Below are 26,556 nucleotides of genomic sequence, written 5' to 3' on the forward strand. Positions count from 1 at the left end.
CAAACCCTTTCTAAAACAAAATTGAACTGGTGATAAAATAGTATAGTCTTGTACCCATTCCTCCAGCCTCTTCAGTAAAACCCTACTCATCACTTTCACTGAGGAGACCAGTGGTGAAATGGGGTGATAATTTTTAGGGTCTGATTTATCGCCCTTTTTGTAAATAGGAACAATTATAGAAATACCTCAGGGAGATGGAATCGTGTCAACAGCAGCTGCATTAAACACTCTCGTGAGGATAGGCCCCCAAATTTGGTGTCTAATTTGAATGCATCTACCAGCACCACATCAGGCCCAGAGGCCCGCCCCCAGCACTGACCTGCAAAGCCGGGAAAACCTCATCAATAGTAATATCAAGGGGAGGGGACCCTATCTATGCATTGCCTTACAAACTTCAACTTCCCCATCCCTGCTGCTCTAAGAATAGTGCAACCCAGGCACTGCAGGAAACGGAACAATATTCAGGGATGGTATCATTATTTAGGAACTAGCTGTACCCAGCAACGCATTGTTGAGGCTCAGTCTGGTTAAATGGAAGAGAAAGAAAAGAGTAAGCGCACATTTCTAATATGTTTAAATTCACAATGCTTGTAGGTACACAATATGTTTTTGTGACTATTGTCTCTATGAGTCTCTTGTAGTTGTGGCGCATCAAGGAAATCAATAGGGTCTGTTCAGCCTTTCGATTAAAAACACGCGCGCATTGTACACGCGCATATTCGAATCCAACATTGTGTATATATAAACACGCACTAATGTTGCAAAGTGAACCAACTCTTCCCCGCTCCCTCCACCCACTTCCCGGTCTGCCATCCTGACACCAACTGTCCATCCTAATATATGTAGACTATTGTCTCTATGCGTCCTTTCTTAATGTTACAAAGTGAACCAACTCCTCCCCCCTCCCTCCACCCACTTCCCGGTCTGCCATCCTGACACCAACTGTCCATCCTAATATATGTAGACTATTGTCTCTATGCGTCCTTTGTAGTTGTTGCGCAGCAACCAAATCGATAGGGTCTGTTCGGCCATTCGATTAAAAACACGTGCGTATTGGACATGCGCATATTCGAATCCAACGTTGTGTATATATAAACACGCGCTAATGTTGCAAAGTGAACCAACTCCTCCCCCCCTCCCTCCACCCACTTCCCGGTCTGCCATCCTGACACCAACTGTCCACCCTAATATATGTTGAATATTGTCTCTATGCGTCCTTTCTTAATGTTGTAAAGTGAACCAACTCCTCCCCCCTCCCTTTACCCACTTCCCGGTCTGCCATCCTGACACCAACTGACCATCTTAATATATGTAGACTATTGTCTCTATGCGTCCCTTGTAGTTGTTGCGCAGCAACCAAATCGATAGGGTCTGTTCGGCCTTTCGATTAAAAACACGCACGTATTGGACACGCGCGTATTCGAATCCAACGTTGTGTATATATAAACACGCGCTTAATCGAATCCAACATTATGTCAAAATTTTAAAGCAATCAGTGATGAACTTTCGGAGATTTAAGATTTTGAACAAAGGAACATTGACATTTTTATGTGCCTGTTCGGCTTAAGATTAAAAACACGCGGGTATTCAACAAACGCGTATTGGAATCCAAAGTTGTGTACATAAAAACACGCACGTACTCGAATCTAACGTTGTGTCCAAATTTCAAAGCAATCGGTGAATAGCTTTCGGATATTTGCGATTTTGAACAAACGAACATTTCCATTTTTATTTATAAAGATAGATAGATGGTGCATTGACCGAATCCCAAAATTACGTATTATCCTTAGTTTCGCAGTTAAGGCCAATTTTTCCATGCTTCTACCTGGAGTATTTTTTTCGTGCAGTCAGGGACTGTCTATATTATTGACTAAAGGACTTAATAACCATAGTATTCCGGGTGGAGCAGCATAAAGCCTGTTTTAAAGACTGGAGGCCTGAGTACAATCATGATCGAACCATCCCCTATTCCTTTCCCGTGTGGTATTCGAAGAGCTGGTGAAATATGACTTAAAAGAACAAATAATATGGTTAAAATTATCCATTAACAAATTGGAAAAGACATCCTCCTGTAGACAGTAACTTATTTCAATAAAATTTCTTAATACTATTTTTTTTAGTATACTATTAGGATCAATACCAGCACATTTGATTCGTACACCGTCAGGCCTATTAGGAGTAATATTTTTTGCTGAGGTAAATTACTTTCATTTCTTACCCCCAAAAAATAAGGATAGTATAATGGGGTTATGGTCACTTAATACAGGCTGCACAATGCTAGCGGTGCCACACATAACATTTATGTATAGAAGCAGATACCAATACATGGTCAATAACTGTGGAAGAGTTTCTTCCGGTAAATGATGGAATTTGCATGTCGTTAACATCGCATTCGCACCTGAATAATTGCAAGTCATGCTTGGAAATGAAGGAATTCAAAACATCCCCATACTTATTATGGCAGAAAGGAAAATAAACCCTCCCCTTCTTGATTAATATATCCACATACACGTGTTGCAGGTAAGGTGCAAGCCTGAATATTAAAGTCACCTGCCCATAGTACTACAACGTTGGCATGAATGGGACATAACAAAATGTCAAGATCACGATCAAGTGCTAAAGCCTCTCTACTACGTGTAGTTTCAAAGACATTGGAATTTACCAACACCAGGATCATGTCCCCCTTTCTTACTTAACCATAGCAGATGGGAGTGTGGACCCACATAAGAAGGTTTTTTTAACAGTTACAGGGAGCTTATTAGAAATAAGAATGTATTTAGCTTGCCCAGCTCTTGAAGGTGTAGCACCCAGGAAATATGAAGACCACCCCTCCACATATTTTGGGCTTGTGCACCCGGTTTCTTGAATACAGATAATATCAAAGCCAGATATGGTATTGATCCAGTCAGTATTTCCTAGCTTGTTTATTAGCCCACCCACGTTCCAGGTTGCAAATGTATAACTCCCATTCATGGTGTGGTCAGTATCCCCTGTAATGGACACATGGGTGTGTAGGCAAATTAGGCTACGTTTAATATCGAAGTTATTATCAATAGGCTTATATTTACCCATATCAGGGAGCACTGCCACCCCAGAGTGTCTAAAGAATCATCAGTGGGAAAGTTGACAGCAAAGTCAATCATTGTCTTGTAAAGAACTCAATAATCTGGCATCTATTAGACCCAACCAATGGGGCAGCAACAAGGAAGGTTGGACCTAGGCACTCTCTGCAAGTTCCATACAACATTATGCATTTGTACAGAAGTCAATAAATTATGGTAAAAGAAGCCCAAATGAAATATAGCCAAATCCGAACAATCGGGGAGGGAGACACTGCCCTTGCAATTATTTCCCGGACAAAGCTAGGGTGTTGAAAATTGCTAACTGCACAACCCTCCTTGGGGTTTTTCATTACGGGCCCACTCCATTCCACTCTCCTTATCTCCAAAATGTTGTGCTGACCACAGTCATTGAATACTCTGTGCAGGAAGTCAAGCACATAACATAACTAATGTTCCTGATAGTTCTTTGATGCTCTGACCAGTTTAAAAACTATTGAAACATTTCTGAACATCCCACAAGATATTCATTTTGAGTTTCTGGGGGAGGATTTGCATATGAACTCCTTTGAATAGTTTACAGAGTAAAGTTTATGGCAATCCCGGAGGCTCCTATTATTCTTTTATTATCTTGCTTTATTAAACAGCAGCCAAGATAAGTGAAAAACTACAGTTCCCAGGGGCCCAGGTAAAACAGGCTGGCCAATGGGAACAAATAAAAAACAATTAGAGATAACCAATGACAACCTTGTACAGCATAAAACGTCACATCTGACTGCGCAGCTTCCTTTTTTTCTTGCTGCTCGCAGTCAGATAAGTGGCTTATACTTTGCTCCCATTTTATCGTTATTGTATTATTATTGATTTATATCTGCATGTTATGCGATATTTGCGTTTTATATTGATATATTGACTCTATTTGCCCCTCGCGCTCTTTTCAGGAGCTCTTACAGTTGCTTGGTGCTGTCTGCTCTGTCTCGCCGCTCTCAGCGTCGCACTCCGTATTTTGACACCACCCCCCCACCGTGAGAACCGCTTCGGTGGTTCCTTCCCGCAGTGCTAGGCTTGCGCTGCTGAGTTTCCCTTACCGCGCTCACCTTTGAACTCCGTTTGGTGGCGCGAGTGTTTTCCTGCCGTTTCTGGGTTCTCCCAAGCCTGTCTGGACTCAGAAGTATTGGTTTACCGGGTCGCGCTCCTGCAACAGGTTTTACTTCCGTGTCCTCTGTCCCACGAGCTCCGTCAGCATTCCGGAGCATTTCCTTCACCGGGACACGCCCCTCAGAGTGGTTTGGCCTCCTTGTTACTCTCTCTGAGCCCTTGTTAACCCCCGGTTGCCTTCTTCTTTTTAAGTGGGTTTTCATTATGGAATTAGACAGTTCTCTTGAAGTGGTACAGGCAAATGAAGAAGGTGAAGCCTTCAAAAATGATTTAAATAAATGTATCAATACCTCTGTGAAAAATGCGGTTGAAGTGTCCAGGAGACGCATGTCCAAGAGTATGGAAAATTCAATGTTAAGCCTAATGTCCAAGGCTCTGGCCCAGTCTGCGGTGGAAAGCAAAAAAAGAAAGGTGGTTTCCTCTGCTTCTGTACGTGCTTCCAAAACTGCGTCTTTGTTGACTAGCGAGGTTCCTTCGCGTTTGATTGAGGACCAAGTGCCTCCCAGGCCTCCTGTGTTGGAGGGGTTTGTTGGTAACGAGGGCAAACGTAAACAAAAACTGAAGCATGCAGAGTCGCTAAAAAAGAAATTGGTAATTTCCACCATCTTAGACACGGATGATGATATGGCTGACGCAGATGACCTATTTGATGTTTCTGATATTTCTGACCCCGACTGCCCCCCTTACAAAAAATCCAAGTCAGATTCTTTCACTTTCGAACCTGTTTTCGATTCAGAAGGGCTCCCTATGTTTCACCCCTCCTCCATTTGTCATCCTAACTCCACAGAATGGCTGCCCGCATCCCACGTAGGAGAGTACATTTCGGCCAGGCTTCGGCTACCGCTGGAGACCGTGGTTAGGTCAAGATTGGAATCTGAATGCCCCAAGCCATCTCTACCCGATAAAGTTACTCTAGTCCCTTCTATTGATCAGCCTCTACTCACCTTCTTTTCTAAGTTTGGAAAAGACCCTTGCAGAGGTGTGGACAAGGCCTGGTCTACGTGCCAGGATAAATTGCTCGATGTGGTGGGTCTGCTAGTGCGCATCTTTGACATGGCCGAGTCGGCCCGATTGGATGGTTCCGACCTCTCAGCTGAGGATGTTTTTATGTGGGCTCAACGTGCCTTTTGCTTATTAGGGAACGCCAACGACGCTATCACACGCGGACGGCGTAAAGGCCTTCTCATCAAGTTAGATCCCAAATTAGCCAAGCTGGCTCCTTTGGACCCAGGCTCCAAGGCTAATGGACTCCTTTTGGGGGAAAATGTAGTACAGGATCTCAGCAGGTTCATTTCCACCTTTGCATCGCTGGACAAGGCACAACAATCCATTAAAAAGGTTTTTGCTCCCCGGGTTTTTGGACAGGCCAGCAGAGGCAGGAGTCGCTTTTCCGGCCGTCCTTACAACAACCAAGGCTCCAGAGGCTCCTACAACAACTCCCAAGACCCCAATTCTACCCGCAGTGGGGTAGAGGCTTCCGGGGTAGACGCCAGAAGAACTACCGTAACAATCCCAACAACCAGCAAGGTAGGTCTATCTCCTTCTCCTCATGTAGAGGGACGTTTAAAACTGTTTCTGGCAAAATGGCAAACTATCAGCACAGACCCCTGGGTTCCAAATACAGTCCAAGGCTATCTTATAGAGCTCTATTCACCGCCTTTCCAGACCACGCTCCCTCCTCCTCTTGTTTTCTCCACAGACATGGCTCTTCTAATCTCGATCGAGATTCAGTCCCTTCTCCAAAAACAGGCCATTCAGATTTCTCCCTTCGATTCCACAGGTTTTCTAAGTTCCATTTTCCTGGTTCAGAAAAAGAACAAAAAGCTACGCCCAGTAATACATTTGAAGCGGTTCAATCAGTTTGTGGTGTATCGCCACTTCAAAATGGAGACTATTCTCCATCTAAGAGACACTCTCCCACTCCAAGTTTCTGCAATTCCAGTGGTCGGGCGTGACTTACAGATTCACCTCTCTTCCTTTCGGTCTTTCTTCAGCACCTTGGTGCTTCACAAAACTCTTGAAACCGGTTGTCGCCTTTATCCGGTCCCTCAGAATCCGACTTATCATCTATCTGGACGACATTCTGATTATGAACGCAGACAAATAACTTCTCTTGTCCGAGTTACACACCACCCAAACTCTCCTTTTGGATCTACGGTTTCTCCTCAACTTTGAAAAATCGATGATGCTAATTCCGTCTCAGAACATGGAATTCCTGGGTTTACTTCTGGACTCCGTCGCAGCCTCTCTCCGCCTTCCTCAGACAAAGGTCTCCACGATCAAAGCAGAGATTGCGACTGTCCTTCAAACTTCTCTTTTATCCCTGCGATCTCTAGCGAGAATCGTCGGCCTTCTCTCTTCTTCAATCCAGGCCATTTTCCCAGGTCCTTTGCACTATCGAGGGCTGCAACGTCTAAAAATCAGACATCTGCGCCAAGGCCTAGCTTACGCCGATCTTATTGCGCTGAAACAAGAATCACGCGACAAACTTTAATGGTGGACAGACCATTTAAATGCGTGGAACGGACGCACTATCTTCGCTTTGGCCCCAGATCTTGTGTTAGAATCAGAGGCCAGCCTGTCGGGTTGAGGCGCCCGTTGTGGTCCAATATCGACTGGAGGTACATGGTCTCATGAGGAGTCCAAATTGCACATCAATTGTTTAGAGATGCTTGCCGGCTCCTTTGCAATCCAAAGCCTTTAAAAAAACAGAGCTTGTTGTTCCATTCTGCTTCGCATGGACAATGTTTCTGCGGTCCGCTACATCAACCACCTCGGCAGTACCAAATCCAAACCTCTGGCAGAGCTGGCGAAGAGTCTTTGGGAATTTTGCCTGTCAAACCAACTTTCCTTGACAGCGGAGTACCTTTCAGGAGACCTTAACTCGGTGGCAGACTGGCATTCTCGGTATCTCGGAGACTCCAGCGATTGGAAGTTACTTCCGTCTGTTTTCCTTTCTCTTTCTCAAAAATGGGGTCCTTTTTAGGTCTCGACCTAAAGCATTGCTTTTAGCAATGTTTTGTTGTCGAGATTTCTAGTAAGCCGTTTGAAAAGTCTGCCAAGGGCGGATTAGCCGCAGTTCATGTGAGAAAGGCGCGTGCCCAAACCAGCTACGTCACAAACCACCATATGTCTGCCTCCCATCAGACTTCAAAGCTGCCGCTCCCCCGCCCTCCACATCAGACTTCAAAGGAATGCGCTCCCGCTCCCCTGCCCCCCTGCCACAGCAATGCCGAGAGCTTGTTTACCATTGTTTACCATTTACCATCGATTCATTTTCAAACGAGTGCTGCCAGGGCCCATCTCTGCTGCAGCATCGCCTATTCAAATATAACAAGGCTGCATTTCCTGCTCGCATCGATGCTGATGGAATCGCCAATTCTAATCTAATCTTATATTGAGGTGTCAATTAGCTAAAGCGAAGGCCCTCGCAAAACCTACTGCTTTCAATTCTATTGAATACAGAGAGGAACAAAATAGCAACATGGAGATCGCCTTGGCAGAGAAGACTTTCAATAAGGGGAACTGTAACCCATGCAATGCTGGATGTTAAAACATGAGTCTGCTGAAGCAACTTGCGGTTCCAACTGTAAGGTCTATAATTTTGATGTTTCCTCTTTTGGTGAGCCTAAAGTGACTCCTAAGAACTTGTATCTATGCAGAATGTCCAGTGTTAGCCCATTCGTGCGATTATCACTATGTCTTCCAAATTATGTTACTTTTGTTTTGGAGATGTTCATTGACAGTTTATTGTTGTTCTTATACATCGTCGGGGAACTTCACAATCTCTGCAAGCCAAATTGAGTCTGATAAAAAAATCTAATAATCTGCGTAGGAGAGCAAGCAAATTATAGACCTCCCTAAATGAGGTGAAAAGCAATGCGTACTTTTCTTATACGCAATCACTTATTCGCTCACCTATTAAATCATAAACCACACACTCACCAATCCATCCAGGCACTAATTTACCCATCCATTCATCTATCCATGCACGTTCTCATTCATCCATTCATCAACCCACCCATTGATTCAATATTGCGCTCAACTACTCACACGTTCACTAAACGTTTTGTAGAAAAGTCAGCTCCATTAAAGTAGGGTCTTAGAAAGATAAACGCAGCACAATAGTGCTTTTCATTACCATTCGCCACCATTCAGTTTAGACCCAACATGGGTGTAAGTGGTTCTAAATGTAAAAAGGTATTTATAAATGTGGGTCCCTGGTGCCACAAGACAAATAGCAATAAACAATTAAGACAAATGGTAGAACAAAGAACCATTGGCAATGTCAATAGGCCTGGTATATAGCTGAAAGTGTCTTTTACATATGTTTAGGCTATCAATAAATCATCATGCATGAACTCTGGCACTCATTCTTGCCCTCATACATCATGCTAGCCACTCGCTGACTCCTTCTTCCGAATCCGTAATAAAATTGACACACAAAATCCCATAGGCATGTGGAACATAAATTATAAGAATAAAAGTAGAAAAAAAACTTAGCAGCATGTATTTACAATACAAAATTAAACTAAAATAAAGTAGTGGGTAGCCATCTTGCATTGGTATTGTACAAAGTATATAATTGTTTTAAAGTTCCAACGCAGCTACCACACTGCTGCCCGCCTCACACTGCTGCCCCCTCACACTGCTGCACGCCACACACTGCTGCACGCCACACACTGCTGCATGCCACACACTGCTGCACGCCACACACTGCTGCACGCCACACTGCTGCACGCCACACACTGCTGCACGCCTCGCACTGCTGCACGCCACACACTGCTGCACGCCACACACTGCTGCACGCCACACTCTGCTGCACGCCTCGCACTGATGCACGCCACACACTGCTGCACGCCACACACTGCTGCACGCCGCACACTGCTGCACACCGCACACTTCTGCACGTCGGACACTGCTGCACGCCACACACTGCTGCACGCCACACTGCTGCATGCCACACACTGCTGCACGCCTCACACCGCTGCACACTGCAGTCCACACACTGCTGCACGCCACACACTGCTGCACGCCGCACACCGCACACTTCTGCACGTCGGACACTGCTGCACGCCACACACTGCTGCACGCCACACACTGCTGCACGCCACACACTGCTGCAAGCCTCACACAGCTGCACGCCACACACTGCTGTACGCCTCACACTGCTGCACGCTGCAGGCCACACACTGCTGCAGGCCACACACTGCTGCATGCCTCACACTGCTGCACACCTCACACTGCTGCACGCCACACACTGCTGCACGCCACACACTGCTGCACGCCACACACTGCTGCACGCCACACACTGCTGCACGCCACACACTGCTGCACGCCTCACACTGCTGCACGCCTCACACTTCCGCACGCCTCATACTGCTGCACGCCTCACACTGCTGCACGCCACCACATCATTTAGGGACAACACCAGATCCCTCAGGGACACCACCACATCACTCAGGGGCACCACCACATCACTCAGGGGCATCACTCAGGGGCACCACCACATCACTCAGGGGCATCGCTCAGGGGCACCACCACATCACTCAGGGACACCACCACATCACTCAAGGACACCACCACATCACTTAGGAACACCACTACATCACTCAGGGACACCACCACATCACTCTGGGACACCACCACATCACTCTGGGACACCACCACATCACTCTGGGACACCACCACATCACTCTAATACACCACCACATCACTCAGCCCAACCACATCATCACTCAGCACCACAACAGCACTGTCCTTGCTTGCTACCAACAAGCATTGCCATAGCCAATAGGACTCGCATTGGGAAAGTGTAAGCTATTGGCTTTGTAAATAACAATGCTATTAATTTATATATTTTCAAAGCCAACACATATTTAAAAAAATTGTCATTTACAATACCAATAGCTCACACTTTCCTAATGCGAGACCTATTGCATTGCAAATGCTTGTTCTATAGATCTCTTTGCATCCTGTCTCAACTGTCAGTTACCCCGTTTCTTCAGTTGGCGGCCAGATCCTTCAGCCCTAGCAACAGACGCTTTCCTTCAGGACTGGTCGCTCCATCTCAATTACGCCTTTCCCCCCTTTCTCATGATCAGCCGAGTCCTTTCCCAGGTCCGTCGTCAGTCGACTTCCTTGGTTCTGGTAGCCCCCTTTTTGCAATCTCAGCACTGGTTCCCCTCTCTGCTGGAGATGGCAGTAGATTTTACAGTTCTTCTTCCGTCACACGACGATCTGCTCCTGAACCCACAGGGTGTTCGACACAACCTCATTCTGGACAATTCCCTGATTCTGTCGGCTTGGAAAGTTTCCGGCCTATCTCTCCTGACGTCCTCATTTCACAGGAGGCTTCTCTCTTTATCAGCAAAGCCTGGGCACCTGGAACCTCCAATGCTTACAAATCCGCCTGGTCTCTTTGGGCAAGCTGGTGTCTGGAAAGGAATATCGATCCCCTTTCAGCCCCTCTGAATTTTGTGGTCAACCTTTTGGCTTCCGAGGCCAGCGCGGGTAAGTCATACAGAACAGTCAATCTTTACCGTTCTGCGATTTGTCTCAATCATGCTCCCATCGATGGCAAACCTGCTGGCACCCATCCCTTAATCTGTCGACTATTAAAAAGAGTTTGTTGTTCCAAACCTCCGTTGGCTAAGTATTCTTCTTTATGGGATGTTTCTGTTGTTCTCAAGTTGTTTTCTGATTGGCCAGATATTTCTGCACTCTCATTAAAAATTTTATCTGCTAAACTTACTATGCTGTTGTGCTTGGTTTCCATTAAACGTGTTTCTGATGTTAGAGCATTGGATATTTCTGCTCGCCAGTTCTCCCCTACAGGTGTGATGTTCCAGATTCGTAGACGAACAAAAACGCATTTAAATTCTGTATTCTACCCTTATTTTCCTTCCCATTCCAAACTTTGTGTTGTCCAATGTTTAAAAGTGGACTTCTGATCTCAGAGCGCCCTCACATTCCCAACTCCTTATCTCTTTCCATAAACCCCATCTTCCTATTTCCTCCCCCACTCTGGCCCGTTGGGTTCGATGGGTTATGCCCCTTGCGGGCATTGATGTCTCCGTTTTCGCAGCCCATTCCACCAGGGGAGCCATGGCTTCTAAAGCCTTTTGGGCAGGCTCCCGGTCTGTATGTTCTATTGCAAACCTATTAATACAGTGGCTTCTGTAGTAGTTGATATGCTTTGAACAAGCATAATAGGAGCCTCCGGTCTTGCCATAAAATGTAGATTTTCCTAGTTGTTTATGACAGAAAGTCTTAATTTTATTAAAGACACGGAGGTGAGTATTATCCCACCGCTACACTTCTAAGTTGTGTTCTCCCTCCCTTCAGCGAATCCGGCCCTGCCGCCTGCATCTTCGTGATCCGACCTTACTCTACCATCTCCGACCTCCTTCTCAGCGGATCGTCTCTCCTTCCCGCCTGGAACTTCTTCCAAGGAATCCTGATGGCCGTTTCTTCTGGATACCTCTGGCACAAGAAATTTGTTCCTGGACTTTGGCCCTCTCAATTGTTTTTGCGATTGTTTCTTTGTTTACTGACTTTATCTGATCTGCTCGTCAGCGAAAAGAGGAAGCTGCGTAGTCAGATGTGAAGTTTTATGCTGTACTAGTTTCTCATTGGTTATCTGTTATCGTTTTTTCTTTGTTCCCATTGGCCAGTCTGTTTTACCTGGGCCTCTGGGAACTGTAGTTTTTTACTTGGCTGCTGTTTAATAAAGCAAGATAAGAAAAGCATAATACTCGCCTCCGTGTCTTTAATAAAATTAAGACTTTCCGTCATAAACAACTAGGCAAATCTACATTATCCTCACTTACTGGTGTGCATCACTGTTGAGATGGCGGCCCTATAAGAGTTGATAGTCCTGTAGGCCTATTTTTCTGTGCGAGCTCAGAAATACAATTTAAAATGTGTCCTAAAGTTGCTCAACAGAGATGTAAACTCTTATCTATACATCGCTGAGACCATCTAAACCAGGCTGTTCTGTAACTCTCTTATGTGCTGTCCAGGGAACTCCTAAAGGCCTCTTGATGCTTCATCTTACCCTGAAACACTCCAAGTCATTAGATTCAGGAGCCCTTTCTCTGTCAGCGGATTGTATTCCCCTGTTGAGTTCTTCAAGACTTGTGTGGTAATATGACTGCCACTGCTACTGATGACTTTAACAAATCCTGGTACCAGACCCAAGTCATTCAATAAGGTGGGGTTAAATCAGCCTCCTGACCTGCGCCACTGTCCTTGGAAACATGCAAAATGCTTGAAAGGCATACTTCAGAGGAGGACCCCAGTGTAGAAGAAATATGTTTGTGGCCAAAGCATCCAGATCAAGATTCCACCTGTAAAACTGTCTCATCTGATAGTTCACTCTTGATGCAGATAGATCTATTTGACATCGGCCCCACTGAACCTGTAGGCTTCGTATTAACATTAGATCCAACTTCCAGTCACTGGGATCCATGAAATGGCATGATTGACTATCTGCAACCCTGATGAACTGGCCTGGAAAATATTCTGCCATAAACAAAATCAGTCAATCCAGGCACAAATGCCAGAATCCATTCACTAACTAAGCCAATATCCACAATTATGAGGTTCCCCTTTGTGATTGAGGTAACATACTGTAGATACGTTGTCCTTTTTCATAAAGATACATTGAACCTCCTCCTTACTGAGTGAATGCTTTAACATCGAAAGAGCCTGCCAATAGCTACGTACAATTTGCGTAAATCACTAAATCATGTTTCGACAATCGCCCTTGTGTCAACAAATCTCAGCGGGGGCCAGACTAAGTGCTGGCTTTGGAATCCACCACCATGTCTAGTTTTGCACCAAAGATAACCCAACCATTTGAGGTCCGATATGTGCCAACTACAAATACAATTCTGTCCTGGCTTCTGCGACCATCAAACCCAATTCGCACAAGTCAGACTGCGTTGAAGAGTTTTAATTCTTTGTGAGGTCAGTAATATAAGGGGCTGGAAAAAATCACCGGGATTGAAACGGACAACATCCCACAATCCCATCAAGGGCTCTTCAAGAGATTTATGTGTAGGGTAGCACCTTCTATTTCTCCTTCTGTATTTTCTAGATAGCAAACAACAGCAATGACTGAAATGAATGTACTGACAACCAGAAGCTATTGTTTGTGTGGGGTTCATGTCCCCATTAATCATGAATTTAGGTCTCAGCACAGAGATCATTGTGGAAACCTGACTATAGGGAAGTAGGATCTGCTTTCATGGTTACCCCCACTTTTTGCTGGTGTCAGTATGTTGTTTGACTAGTATGACTGGGATCCTGCTAATCAGGAACCCAGTCACTGTGCTTCCTCCCTGAATTGACCATGGTAAGTACTGTGTAGACCCACAATTGGCTACTGTGTACCCTTGTAAGTCCCTAGTATATGGTACTGAGGTACCCAGGGCATAGGTACATCAGGGGTCTCCCATGGGCTGTAGCAAGAATTATGCCACCCATGAGAGACTAGTCAAACTGTGACTACAGGCCTGCTATTGCAGCCTGTGTGAGTTGTCGGTTGCACGTCTCGCGATAGGTATAAGTTTCCATATATCTGAGGTCATTACACTTAAAACCTATGTCACCCCTGCAGCAGGCCTTTCAGTCCTGGAGGCAGGGTACTTGATTACAAGTGTGATGGTGGCCCTGCATGAGCAGGACACCCCTACAAATCCTGGAGTTGATGCTCTAGGCTTTGTAAGTGCAGCAAGCCATGTTGATATATAGAGTGGACATCCGTCCTTACGCGATATCTAACTATGCAGTCGCTGTACCGACCCTGGGCATGTTTGTTATCAAACATGTTGGAATCATACCCCAACACCATTACCAGTGTTGGAGGTATGTGGAAAAGTAAATTTTGCCATGTTCTGTGTCCCTACGCGTCCTACATCATATGTTATGTGTGCATGATTAATATGCATATGTATTCCCCATGTTCGATTAAAAAGACGCAATTACAGTTGTGTCCATCTCTAGTATGTCAATTTCCAGTTCTCGTGAATACTACGAATATCAGGCCTATGTAAAGCTACGTTGCCACGTTTCTCAGTGTGCACGTTATTTTATTGTAAAGTCCCCGTTCCTAGGCCTCAAAAGGGCCCGGACACCAGATTCGGCTCCTGTCTCCTGAGCCCTCGCTGAGGAGCGACACGGCCCCCACCTGTATTCCTGACCCTTCACTTACTTCCTGCCTCACAGTGCCCGGTTCAGCCTGGCTCTGCCTCTGAGTCTGCCAAGAGTATGTTATGATTCTAGTTATCAGTCCAGTCCTCCTTCTCTGCATTCCTAAGCTACTGAACCGCATCAATAGTTTCCGTCATTGTCTAGCCTCTACGTCTCCATGTAAGAGAAATACTGTATTTATGGTCATTTAATATTCTTCATCACGCACTACATGTAGAATAATGCATGCTCCAGTCTTAGAGTCTGTTAGCCTTTACCCCGATAACTTTTGGATTCTATCAACATGTTCTCTAAACATCAGATACTAGATACTGCTTAGGTACATGTCGCCCTGACTCTCCAGACTTCAGTCTCTGCTCCTAGCACAGAGTTCGTAGCCCCCAGCTTCTCCTAGTAACACGTCATTGCCAGTTTGCGCGCACCACTAGGTTAGAGGTCCCGGCTCCTTAGGTAGCCCCCTCCATGTTTCCGCCCCATTTATGACATATTCTGTTACGTTTACATCACATGTCTATGTATACGCCTCTTGTTACACCTACTTTCACCCTTATCTTTCGCGACTACTACGCGTCACACCCTTTGCTCCACCCACTGCTCCGCCTATCATATGTACTGTAATGCAACTGTTTTACTATATATACTTGTGTATTGTTATTAAATGTTGGCGCGCTCATCCCAGATCCTGCCCCAGGCAGCTGCCATCCTATTCCTGTGCAGGTTGTCCTGTTCCTGTCCTTTATGCTGTAATAAACCTGCAAACTCCTACTACCTCGAATCTTGACTCTTATTTATTGAGCTATCTGTTATTGCTATGCCTAGTCAAACCTAGATCCGGTATTATTTATTTATATACCACATAATGGCGCCCGAATAGGGACTTGCCCTTTCCCCACGCGCCGGTGAAGCCACGCGTGCCCCCTGACCCTCTGCAGCCGTGACGGAACCATACCGTGCACGTGCAGATATTTCTGCTTCAAGTATCCCTCAGGCCCACGGAGGAGACGGAGGTGGCGGTCTAGCATCCAGACGAGGCGGTGGAGGAACGCGGCGAGTCCCGACCAGAGCCCAAGCCGAGAGTCCAAGGTCCGAGGTATCCGGAGGCCCACCCGTAACAGAAGTCCGAAGTCCGTCCGTCCGTCCGGCGTCGAAGCAGTCCAGTCGAGTCCGAGGCTTTCCGTTCTTGCTGCCCGGTGAGTACCGTTGCTGGGGTAGTATCTAGACAGGGTCAATCTAATTGACTCTGGTCCGTGGGTTGGTGGTACACAGACCCACAAAACGAAGTGTCCACTTCGGTGAATGCGGGTCCTGACGTGTCTCTTTATGAGACCGGTGAGTTTCGTACTGTTCCAGCAGTACATCTAGTTTCTGTTCTAGTCAGTTCTGTTCTCGAGAAAATTCATGTATTCTGTTTTCCGTATTCCAGGTAGTATTCTGTTCGAACTGTTATTTTAAATGTTCTTCATGTATTTTAATGTCGTGGTATGAATGTGGAATAATTATCGTGTTCATTGTGTATTGTAATTACGTATTGTGTCTAAGTTACAGTTCAGTCATGCCGTTATTATCTAAATTACGTCAGTTAAAAACCAGAAAAGGTCTGCTAGAAGCAGCAGTTCCTGTCCCGCCTAGGGACAGTCCAGGTCATTTTATGTATCAGAAGCATGGCATAAGCGCCATATTGTATCTAGATTTATGGGTAGAGTATACCAAACAGTTAGAGGAAAAGTATAGATGGCCCGTATCAGGTACGTGGGATGCCGAGTGCATCATGAGAGTAGAAGAGGCATTATGGAAAAAGAAGGCCAGACAGTCACAGAAAGATGCCATCGAGTTATGGCGCAAAGAATCTCATAAAAGAACCGAAAAAGAAATCAGGAAGTCAGAATTAAGTAGAGAATCCTTAGAAAGAGCCCAAGAAAGGGAATTAATCGAGATAGGTGAACGAGTCAAAACCGAACAGTCAGACAGACAGAGGCATGCCCTTATTAAGGGTATGTATCCTCTTCTTGCCGAGGGCTTGCCAAAAGCGACCCCGGAGGCATCCAGTAATTTCCCGCCGCCATTAGTCCCGCTCAAGCTACGTCACAAACCGACCGCAGCTGATATTTTCATCTCGTCCTATTTGGACGACACAATCCCGGAATATGCAAATCCCGCTCCGCCAGTCCCTGTAAATCAGGCACTTCCTGCTCCTCCAGACACTGGGGCACCCCTTGCAGTACCTGCTACGGCACCCCCGGTCCAGCCTGCATTTCAAATTCCCGCTCTGCCAGCACGAAGAGCATCAGTCGATGGTTCCAGTTTAGGGGCCGCAGGAGGAGGTCCTCCTCAGACCCCGCCGCCAAATAGACGTCCAGGAGCAGTCGAGTTACATGAACGTGCGTTACAGCGTACGCCTAAATATCAGTCCATTGCAGAAATCAGGCGAGCTCTCACTGAATGCTGTTATGATCCAGTTCCAGGCGAGGATGGTATGGTTATATTCTCCGTGCGTGTTAGGCAGGTGTCCGAGTACTTGGTCACTTTACCGAATATGAAGGAAGATCTAGACAGAATATATCGTTTCATCCGTACAGGGGATGATCCCGAAAGTATTAGTGAAGTCATGTCTCAAAGGAAAGTTGAGATCCAGCTCATGATATTAAAGTTTCTGATTAATTGTCTAATAAGGGAACAAGATTATCCGACCAAAGATCAAGTCGAAATGAGAACCCTAACAAGGTGGAGTGAGAATATAGCCGAGGGTAAGCACAAGACTATCAGTAGTATAGAGAGTATGTACAAGAAAATTCGTAAGGAAATAATAAGGTTACATGATCAACGTAAGGCAGCACAAGTAAGCGAGAAAGAAAATGACTCTGCGGAAGAGGTAGAGGACGAGAATCCCGCCAGAATAGCGTATGTAGGAAAATCTAGATTTCCAGACCGTCATTTACGCCTAGAACACAAGTCAACTTTCCATCGTCCAACACCAGAACAAGGTTCTCTAGAACAAGTATTTCAAGCCACCGACCATATTCTGAAATCACGAATCGGTTATAGCGAGTTAAGTACTATGCATGAACAAGAACTAGTCCGATCAGCAGTCCGATGGATTACTGATTCTACCACTTTTCCAGACGAAATAGTGGCACAAATGTTTCTGAAATTGCCCCCAGCCAAGCAACGACTGGTGGGTATGTATATGATCCAGCACCTCATTACTTTGTATGAGGGTCAACATTCTGATCCAGGTCCGTTACACGATGTCCTGAACGAGTTACTCCAGTATAAATGGAAAGGTTTAGGTACCGATTTAATTAGTGTCATTCTAGAACAGCGCCACAAATATAGAACGTTTTTGAACCCGCATTTTGTTCATGTCTCACCCCCAGAAAGTAAACCCTTTTACATAGACAGACAGAATCCGTTACGAGAAGTGCATCCAGTTAAGACAGAGGGTGGTGAAATGCAACGAGTGTTTGTTTACACCCCGATCACAAAGATGGAACTCTTAGAGATGAAAAAGTTAATTCCCTGTCATGATAAAGATCCAGCAGGGTTCCACCGAGAATTAAAAGACATGCTCCGTATGGGAGAATACACATATCCAGATATTATTAAAATGTTAAAAGTCCTGTTGCCCGCAGGGGTATATGAGAAACTCAAGGAAAAAGAATGGGAGGTGGGAGAGAAAAAGATCGATTGGGCAGTTCTAGAAACTGAAGACAAGGCACGAGTACCAGGTACCGGTCTTGGAGATAAATGTAAAGAATTACCAGAATTGTTAATACAAGTTTTGCCCAGATTATTAGCAACTAGAAAAGAAGACTGGGATGCAATCTCAGCCTGTAAACAGAAACAAGATGAAGATACTAGCGATTTTTACTCTAGATTTGAAAAATGTTTTACCATAAACAGTGGCCTCAAGACAAGTAGCGAGTCATACCCTCACCTTTTTGTTACTAAATTAGTCGAGAATTCGAGTCCACAAGTTAAGAACCGAGTTTTGAAAGTCGAAAGTACCTGGCAAGCTAGTACCCCGTCCCAGATGTTACAGATGCTTCAATACCACCAGAATAGAATCAGAGAAGAGCAAGAACACGAGAGAAAACGTATGAAAGACACGAAAATGAAAGTACTAGTTGCACAATCTGTTCCACAAGACAGTCAGAAGAGGGGTCCGAATCAAGCCAGTCATCCTGCAGCTCCCGTTAAAGGGAACTGCAATTATTGTAAACAGCCAGGTCATTTTATAAACGAGTGTGCAGTTCTGAAACACAACATAGCTACCGGTAAGACTAAAGAAAGACCACGTCCGCCTAGACAAGAGCAAGTTTCACAGACTCCTCAGCCACAGAATGCACAACAGACAGTTACTGTACCGCAGCCCATCGCTGCAACACAGCATGTTACACAGCAGATGTACCAGTATGCTCAGTCAGAGTATCCAGAGTATCAGCCATATTCATGAAACAGCCTAGAGAGGGAGGTAGGCTTGCCTCTCATCGAGATACCTGTAGATCAAGAAGGTCCCTATGTTCACAGTCAAGTACTAGGGAAAGACAGAAAGTTTCTGATTGATACAGGGGCAAGTAGGACCACCATCAGCCACGCCGAAGTTCCAGGGGCTCCGCTCTCAGGCTCTAGAAATGTTTCCCTTGGATTTTCAGGAAAACCTATCGTAAATGAAATTTCAAAGCCAGTTACTCTAGAAGTAGGTCCATTGTCCCGCACTACTGATCTGTTACTTACTAAGTCATGTCCAGAAAATTTATTAGGCATTAAAACACTGAAAGAGTTAGGTGCAGTTATATGCTGTTCCCCAGAGGGAATACGATTGTTCCTACGTGACTTCAAGGGTCACTATGTATTACGAGATTTTGATCCGAGATTGTCTAATGTCCCGCAGCATCTATGGGCGCAAGGCCCAACTGATGTTGGCTATATGCAAATCACACCCCATCGTGTGACTCTCAAGCCAGGTGTAGTCCTGCCACGAATCAGACAGTACAGATTGCCACCTGAGGCTGTAGCAGCCTTATCCAAAATTATTGACGAGCTCATGGCTCAAGGAGTAGTGGTAGAAACTGACTCCAATGTATGTAATTCTCCGATCATTCCTGTCATGAAACGTACTGATCCAAATGCACCTCCAGTATATCGATTAGTGATTGACCTTCGAGAACTTAATAAATGTATTATTCCCCAGTACCCAGTTGTCCCAGATATCTCTTCCCTATTGACAGCCATTGATTCCGAAGCCACATTTTTTACGGTCATAGACCTCAAGAACGCGTTTTTCAGTGTCCCCATTCATCCAGACAGCCAGTTTCTTTTCGGATTTTGTTTAAATGGAAGGAGCTATATGTTCACACGCGCTCCTCAAGGTTTCACAGAAAGTCCTAGTATTTACAGTCAAGCACTCAAGAGACAACTAGACAACATTCACATGCCAACTGACACTGCCCTGCTCCAATATGTCGATGATCTACTGATCACAGCCCGTTCTGAACGTGCCTGCGAGCAAGCTTCACTTACAGTCTTGTATTTGCTTGCCGAGATGGGGCACAAGGTGTCCCCTTCTAAGCTTCAATTCTGTGTCCAGCAAGTGATCTATTTAGGCCACTTGCTGTCCAAGAGGGGTAGGCAGTTGACACCAGATCGTATCCAGTTAATAGCGAGTCTTCCTCAGCCCAAGACCCAGAAGGAGGTACGTGCTTTTATCGGCCTTACTTCTTATTGCAGACAATGGATTCCTCAGTATGCATTTCTAGCTAAACCACTGATACAGTTAACGACACAGGAGGCAGCCGTATCGACTGTCCTCCCTTGGACATCTGAACATACACTTAGTTTCAATGAGTTAAAGAAAGCCTTATGCCAAGCTCCAGTTCTAGCTACACCGAACTACAGTAAGCCTTTTACACTTTTCGTCACTGAGCGCGAAGGTACAGCATTATCTGTTCTCACACAAGATCAAGCAGGACAATACAAGCCTTGTGCTTATTTTTCGAGCACATTAGATCCTGTAGCCCAGGCTCTGCCTGCGTGCCTCAAGTCAGTTGCAGCCACAGCACTAGCTATCAGACAAAGTGATTCCATAGTCTTAGGACACTCTCTGACAGTACAAGTTCCACACTCCGTGGAAGTTCTTTTAAACCGAACACAAACTCAGCACTTGACCATTGCACGTTTAACAGGTTATGAATTGACACTGTTCCAGCCACACATAGAAATCAGACGCTGCAACGTCCTAAATCCTGCTACACTGTTACCATCAGTTACTTTGAATCCTGACACACACGACTGTGTGGAAGTAGTTAACATTACGACAAAGCCAAGACAAGATCTGGCAGATATTCCATTACCAGATCCCGACCTGACACTTTATGTGGATGGTTCATGCATGAGAACAAGTACAGGAGGACCAGTAGCCGCGTACGCAGTGACTACTGACACTGAAGTTATTGAAACACACCGTATTGACACCCTGTCTGCTCAAGCAGCGGAGCTAGTTGCTCTGACTCAAGCCTGCATACACGCCAAGAACCTGAAAGTTAATGTTTACACAGATTCACGCTACGCATTTGGAGTCGTACACGACTTTGGAGTGCTCTGGCAGGAGAGAGGTTTCATGACTTCTCATGGAACCAAGATTCAGCATGGTCTCCTTATTCAAGCTCTGTTAGATGCCATACACTTACCGACATCCATTGCTATCATGAAATGCAAAGCACATACGAAAGTTACTGACACTATTTCTCAAGGTAATGATCTAGCAGATCGCACAGCCAAGCTTACAGCTCAGACACCAGACATTCCAGTTAATAAGACACCGACACACACTCCAGATCCGACTACATGTATGACAGTTAAGGACCCTACACAAGATGTCATAGATATACAGTTACATGCTACTCCTGAAGAAATCAAGAAATGGTCCGAACAAGGAGGGGTCCAGACAGATCAAGGATGGTTGACGAAGGGAAAAACCACATGGTTTCTCCCCGACTCTATGGTTCAAGTCATTATCAATACCGCACATAGTCCAGCACATTTAGGAGAAAAAGCAATGTTAGACAGTATCCAGAACATTTGGTTCAACAAGCATTTACGAGCTGCAGCCAAGCAGAAAGTCCGTACCTGTATGATATGTTGCCAGTTTAATCCAGGTAAAAGTGTCCCGGTGGAACAAGGTGGATTCCAGCCCCCTGACCACCCTTTTGAAGTCCTCCAGATGGATTATATTCAGATGGAGCGATGTCGAGGTTTCAAGTATGTCCTCGTAGTTGTATGCGCTTTGTCCAGGTGGACGGAAGCATATCCAGTCCCAGATTACACAGCCACGACTACTGCCAAGCAGTTGGTTCGTGAGTTCTTCCCCCGTTATGGACTCCCTAGAGTCGTATATTCTGACAACGGCCAGCCATTCTCATCTGAGCTAATGAAACACGTGTCCCTTTTGTTAGGGTACCAGTGGAAGTTCCATTGTGTACGCCATCCTGAAGCGGCCGGTCTCGTAGAAAGACATAACCAGACCCTGAAAATTCGAATTGCAAAAGTTTGTCAAGAGAAAGGTGTGGACTGGCTAATAGCTCTGCCAGTTGCCCTGTTCTACATGCGCATGGTCGCACATTCCAGATCAGGTCTGTCCCCGTACGAGGTTGTATTCGGCCGCCCCCCTAACATGTGGGGTACACCTAGACCCCGAAGTATTACCGATGTTTCAAGTAATATGCTGACAGATTACCTAGCTTCCTTGATGTCTGCCCTCAACTCTTGTCGTTCACAGGTTGCCGCCGCATTTCCAGACAATACCGAGGTGGCACCGCATGAAATCGTTCCCGGATCCATGGTCTTAGTGAGAAATTTTGATCGTTCAAGTCCGCTGGAGCCTCGCTGGAAGGAGCCTCGACAGGTCCTCCTGGCCACCCGTACAGCCGTGAAGTTGGAGGGACGCAAAGGCTGGGTGCATCTTTCGCATATCAAAAAGTTTTATGGATTGAAGCCTGTTTCAAAGAACATTTCCGAGCATTTAAAGGACTGCCAAAGTACTATTCTTAAGGACTGTCCCGCAAAAGACACTGTTACTGAACCCTCCCTGTTAGAGACAACTCCGCAACAGGAGTATAAATTAAAACTAAGGTCTAGTAAAATAAGTCAGCCAGTTTGATTGTCTAAGTCCTCCCCTAGGTGAAACGGTTAGACCGGTTTCTGACATGTATAAAATAGACCCCCATAGTGAGAGAGTTAGTCAAAACTCAATCGGATGTATCGTTTTTCTAAGTTTCATATTATTTCTCAGCATTATGATTTCCTGCACTAGTTATGCATTTTATCTGTATTTTCCAGTTTCTCATGTAAATAAGTCTTCTAATGTTACAGTAGAGCACACGTTTAGTGATCTGCCTCCTCATGAACTCTCTTACCGCCTCGCTATGCGTAACAATTCCTTTATCCGCATGTTACATTACTCACACCAGACCAGCAATGCCACTAATTGTTGGGTGTGTGGTCGACTCCCCCCTTTCCAGACACCGAAGGGAGTTCTGCCACTCTTTCCTTATCCATTTTCACATAATGGTTCGTGTGGAGCATGGTCCACGTTAACGTCATCCTCAACAGATATGTCTTTCCTTAACAGTACATGTTTCCCAGACAAGCAAGGTCTTCCCCACAGAACAGGGTTGGATCTAGAAAACGAAGTTTACAATTTAGGAAATTATTCTTCGAATTTCATGGTCCTGAATGTTCAGTCTGATTCCACTCCAGACTTACCTGCTATTTCAGTATTACCAGTCAAGGGCGAATTATGTGTCCGAAATTATGGTTCCGTACATGTAGGACACAGCGATTGTACTACTATTGTCAAGTATAGTGACAGTGGGAAATCTATTTTCAAAGCTTCACGTCATTCTTATTTTATTTGTGGTCAAACCGCATATGTTCGTCTGCCCCTCGATTGGGAGGGAACTTGTTATATTGCCTTCCTACTGCCACCTGTTTTCCTAGCCCCATCTGATTATCACAGAAACACACATCTAGTACACATTAGACATAAAAGGGAGATCGAGTCCCCAATTGTCGATTATACTGAAACTGCTCTAGAACAGTATACAGATTTCAATAGAGGTTTCTTCTTTTTTATAGGACCTATCCAGAATAGTAAGCTAATCCGTAGGTTAACCAGAACCCTTGAAGCTGTAGTAAATGAGACTGCCTCTGCTCTAGGTAACTTAACCGAAGAGCAATCTGCTATGAGATTTGTCGTGCTCCAAAATCGTCTCGTCCTTGACGTCATACTGGCCGATAGGGGCGGGGCATGTAGAGTCATCGGATCTAGTTGCTGCATTTTCATTCCAAATAACGCGCCGTCTGTTTATTCAGCTATAACCAGACTCCATAAAATTGCCCATCTGTTACACCAAGACCCAGGCACCTGGACATGGTCCGGTTGGTTCTGGAATATAATTTCCGCCTGGGGATGGAAGGTCTTGTCCTTTCTAGGTATTGCAGTAGCGATCATATTCAGTTGCTGCCTCTGTATACAATGTGGCCCTGCGATTTGCGGCATTTGTGCTACCTCTTGTATTCCTAGTCCCAAGTCCCGTTCTAAATCCCGTTCCAAGAAAATTCGAGACGAACAATTGATGCTGTATGAAATGATAGATGGTATCATGAATATTGATGTTTCCTGATGGAAACGTAGAGACAAGGAGGGAATGTGGAAAAGTAAATTTTGCCATGTTCTGTGTCCCTACGCGTCCTACATCATATGTTATGTGTGCATGATTAATATGCATATGTATTCCCCATGTTCGATTAAAAAGACGCAATTACAGTTGTGTCCATCTCTAGTATGTCAATTTCCAGTTCTCGTGAATACTACGAATATCAGGCCTATGTAAAGCTACGTTGCCACGTTTCTCAGTGTGCACGTTATTTTATTGTAAAGTCCCCGTTCCTAGGCCTCAAAAGGGCCCGGACACCAGATTCGGCTCCTGTCTCCTGAGCCCTCGCTGAGGAGCGACACGGCCCCCACCTGTATTCCTGACCCTTCACTTACTTCCTGCCTCACAGTGCCCGGTTCAGCCTGGCTCTGCCTCTGAGTCTGCCAAGAGTATGTTATGATTCTAGTTATCAGTCCAGTCCTCCTTCTCTGCATTCCTAAGCTACTGAACCGCATCAATAGTTTCCGTCATTGTCTAGCCTCTACGTCTCCATGTAAGAGAAATACTGTATTTATGGTCATTTAATATTCTTCATCACGCACTACATGTAGAATAATGCATGCTCCAGTCTTAGAGTCTGTTAGCCTTTACCCCGATAACTTTTGGATTCTATCAACATGTTCTCTAAACATCAGATACTAGATACTGCTTAGGTACATGTCGCCCTGACTCTCCAGACTTCAGTCTCTGCTCCTAGCACAGAGTTCGTAGCCCCCAGCTTCTCCTAGTAACACGTCATTGCCAGTTTGCGCGCACCACTAGGTTAGAGGTCCCGGCTCCTTAGGTAGCCCCCTCCATGTTTCCGCCCCATTTATGACATATTCTGTTACGTTTACATCACATGTCTATGTATACGCCTCTTGTTACACCTACTTTCACCCTTATCTTTCGCGACTACTACGCGTCACACCCTTTGCTCCACCCACTGCTCCGCCTATCATATGTACTGTAATGCAACTGTTTTACTATATATACTTGTGTATTGTTATTAAATGTTGGCGCGCTCATCCCAGATCCTGCCCCAGGCAGCTGCCATCCTATTCCTGTGCAGGTTGTCCTGTTCCTGTCCTTTATGCTGTAATAAACCTGCAAACTCCTACTACCTCGAATCTTGACTCTTATTTATTGAGCTATCTGTTATTGCTATGCCTAGTCAAACCTAGATCCGGTATTATTTATTTATATACCACAGGTATGATTCCATGCACAGGGGTGCTCATCCGGGAGACCCCAGTACTCCCGTTAACAGCCTTTCAAGGTTTGCCAGCAAGCTAGTGCTGCTGCCTACCCCAGACACGATTCTGTCCTTCTGCTGCAGAGCTGAGCTCAAGCAGGGCAAGGTAGAAAAATAGGTTTCCTGTCACGGGGAGGGTGTGACCTCCTCCCAGACAGGACTTAGTGAACTGGGCTGGGGTGGACACTTTTGGTGCCCTCATTGCATAGTCCAGTTTGAACCAGCTCAGGGGAGCCCTTGGCTCCTACTCTAGCGTGAAACTGGACCAAGGACATGGGAGAATCCTCCCCTCTGCCCAGCCACTCCTCTGGGAGGGACCCTTGAGCAGTTCCTACCCTTACCTTAGAGTACTTAAGGACTTATCTGTGGGTGGGTCCTCAGATTTTTCATGTGACAAGACTCAAGACTGAAACCACGTCACTGTTCGACCGTCTGGACACTTGGACTTTGCCTGGAAACGAGACTGCATCAAGGAAGACTCGTGCAGCTCCTGGTCTTCTTCGTTGTCTGTGTTTGTGCTTCATTTAGGACCTTTAACAGACCTGGGGGCATCAAGGACACCCGCAGCAATCTCCTTTAGAATGAAGGAGTCACTCGCCTGAATCTGCAGGCACCGCAACGAAGCTGACGGGTCTGACGTCCCACGGACTACGACATATATGTATATATATATATATATGTATATACATATATATATATATATATATATATATATATATATATATATATATATATATATATATATATATATATATATCAAAGCTCCAAGGTTCCCACTGTTGGAGACGCACTCTGACATCCACTGCAGCAACCATCATGAGGTAAAAGCCGGATTGGCGGACGGATCCAGTGTACAGCACGCCTGTCGATTCACGCCGGACGCGTTTCGTGCTCATTGCACTCTTCAGCGGCGCGACAGTCATTTTGGCATAGAGGCCACACCTCCCACTTAAAAATATGAGCCATCCAGTGGGCGACTCAAATGAGTCCGCATTGATTTGTGGGTCTTGTGGTGTGTGCTTCAGTTATGTGCCACTGTGCCAACGCCATTACACGTTTCGGCTCCGTAGAGCCTTAATCACATGACATGGATGCTCGGGTTAGTGCAATATTTAAAGTGAAATGTACATACAATTGGGATATCATGGAAAACATACTCATTTATGTGTCTTGT

At 45.4% G+C, this 26,556-nt stretch overlaps 1 protein-coding gene across 2 annotated transcripts in view; it reads right to left on the reverse strand.

Moving 5' to 3' along the window:
* Positions 1 to 26,556, reverse strand: part of LOC144822572 (interferon-inducible GTPase 5-like) — a 171,906-nt gene that overhangs the window by 133,022 nt on the left and 12,328 nt on the right. The gene's annotated exons all lie outside the window — the stretch shown is intronic.

This window comes from Lissotriton helveticus, chromosome 3_1 (genome assembly GCF_964261635.1).
Source record: "Lissotriton helveticus chromosome 3_1, aLisHel1.1, whole genome shotgun sequence".
NCBI classification, from domain to species: Eukaryota; Metazoa; Chordata; class Amphibia; order Caudata; family Salamandridae; genus Lissotriton; species Lissotriton helveticus.